The sequence below is a fragment of the Mytilus trossulus genome, chromosome 14 (genome assembly GCF_036588685.1).
Source record: "Mytilus trossulus isolate FHL-02 chromosome 14, PNRI_Mtr1.1.1.hap1, whole genome shotgun sequence".
Lineage (NCBI taxonomy): Eukaryota > Metazoa > Mollusca > Bivalvia > Mytilida > Mytilidae > Mytilus > Mytilus trossulus.
In genome coordinates this window covers 30,589,034-30,591,816 of record NC_086386.1, presented here as the reverse complement: position 1 = coordinate 30,591,816, position 2,783 = coordinate 30,589,034, and positions in this window count along the sequence as shown.

The window sequence follows — 2,783 nt, the reverse complement described above, 5'->3', positions numbered from 1 at the left end:
TATCATTTATTATTTAACAATAGTGTATAAAGACTGGGCATCTTACTGAAAATAGATTCTTTAAAAAATTACAGAATGCACTGTTGTTAAAACTTTCTAACTTTACTTGCTGGTAAATGCCATGAAATGCCAGAGAATGATAGTGCGAGTTGTACCTCTGTACTATGGACACATTCTTGTTTTCTTCCATTTTAATTTAATGAGAAGGATACTATATATAGTATAAAAAGTCATTGCAAGGAATACTTGGTTTGCCTAAACCAGTGTTTCGTCTTAGAAGCTTTCTTGATTGAGTCTTTGAAAGAGTGGTGAAAGGTAGGAGAGAGACATTCAAACTTATATGTCAAAAATAGACAACACCATGACTAAAAAAGAAATAACCCAGACAACACTGTGACTAAAAAAGTAAAAAACAGACAACAATAGTACAAACAAGAGTGCACAGGCTGAAATGTCTCACCTTATGTACTAATCATTGATATTATGTTGATAGTCCTAAATATAAAGCTATAACTGTCACATAAACTTAACATTAACCCAGAAAACTAAAAAATGACCAATGAACAATGAAAATGAGTTCAAGGTAAGAGGTACCATGTCAGGCAGATATGTACAGCTAACAATTCTTCCATACAACAAATAGTTGACCTATTGCTTATAATTTAAAAAACCCAGACCAAAACACAAAAACCCAACTGAGCAATAAATCATGAAAATCAGGTCACGTTCAAATAAAACCTCACCTGCGCAACTGACATAAAGATCATAAAATATTTCGAAACACCAAATATAGGTGACCTATTGCATACAACATTAGAAAAAAAATTCGAAACTCAAAAACTTTAATTTGACCACTAAATCATGAAAATGAGGTAAAGGTCAAATGACACCTGCCAAATTTTACGACCAATCAATGATTTTATAAGAATCATGAACATCCTCATGTTTGTCATTTAAAATTTCTTCCATATGTATTTTATAAATCATTTATAACAAAAAAGTTGAAATAATATGCATTTTGTTCTAAAAACCGAGAAATATCACAAATTTACAATATTGACAGCATGGTAAATTTGACTCAAAAAGCATCAAAACATAAATCTGTCTTATATTAACATCTTCTTATAGTTTTTTTGAGTTAAATTTATTCAGATTGGTCCACTTCATCTTTATTGAAAGTATGAAAAAAAGTTTAATTGTGGAACTGTGATTTTTTTTCACGATAATACTAATAGCCCAAAAATAGGTGAAAATTGATGAAAAATTGGAAAATCATAAAAAATTGGGTATTTTCGAAGAACCATAGCAAAATAAGAAGTGCACTACCATATGAATTTTCCTTCACCAATTATTTTTTTAGTCTTATAAACCCCAAAATCAGGTTTAGAAAAAAGTTTAATCCTAGAAATTTTTGGCTCCTCAGAGAATGAAAAAGTTCAACAATACTTGTGGTATGTTGTCAGGTGCACTCATTCTATTGGTGGACATTAAGTAAACTTTCTCAGAATGATGACTATCAATACATTAAACTTAATCTGATTTTAATGGTTCATTGGTTTATGTTTATTTACTTACGTCCACTCCTTGGTTTCTATAGCATGGCTCAGGTGCAGTAAATTTAACTAAATTTGGTGATGACAACATGTCTTCAAGGGTTCATGTGACCTTGACCTCATTTTCTCAGTTGGAAACTGTACTGAGAACTTCCAACATTAAAAATGGGGCTCATCAACATTGAAAACAATTGGTCTTAACTTGATGAAAGCTTAAGAAAAGATATGTGCCGATCATCTTTCATAACACTACTGTAGGCTGATGTCAAATCCTCATGAAGATTTATACTGAACTGATTTAATTCGAAAGTCATCTTAAAGGAGTAAGTTCGGTAAGGGCCATATTTGGCCCCAATTATAAAGTTCATAGTTACAAGACAATACATGTTTTAAGTTGCCTTAAAGACATGTTAGAAAGTTAAACAGAAAAGATTTTGTTTAATTCTAACACGTTGATTTTTACATCCATAAAAGGTCAAAATAAGGGATTCTGGTGAAATTTTACAAAATCAGCCAGATTTCAACCAAATACAGGACCAGGAAACATAGAGCGCAGGCGTCGACACACTTAAGATTCAAATAAGACATGTGAAATGTCTTCACAAACATTATATTAAAAGATCTTTGTTGTCGACGAATGCGCTCTATGTTTCCTGTCCAGTAATCTATGGAAATTTACCCATTTTCATTGCTTTTTTCGTGTAAAATCAACATGAGTACAACTTATGACGTCATAATGAAACACAGAAACATAAAATTTTCAACAAAATTGTTTATATCTTAGCTAGTCAATGTATTAGCTATAATTTATCGTGATATTGGTTGATAAATCTGAGTTTGAAATTTACGCTAAAATAGGGGGCCATTTTAGGACCTTATCGAAAACATACTCCTTTGTGTTCAATCTGTCAACCTCCTTGATAGTTTTATGCAAACCGGCTCACCTCTGTAGGTTGGTTCTTCACTGGCTTGGCCAAATCAAATTTTGAAAAGCAGAATTGTGAATTCACGATAGGATTTAAATGTTGATGTGTTACATATTTGTTTTTTATTCATTTTTGTACATAAATAAGGTTGTTAATTTTATCATTTGAATTGTTTTACATATGTCATTTTAGGCCTTATTATTTATTAATTTACGTTTTTGATGGAGTTAAGCCTGCCAATTGATATTTTATCGTGTGTTTTTCTAATGTTGTGATGTTATGCTATTGTTTCAGAAAAAGGGAG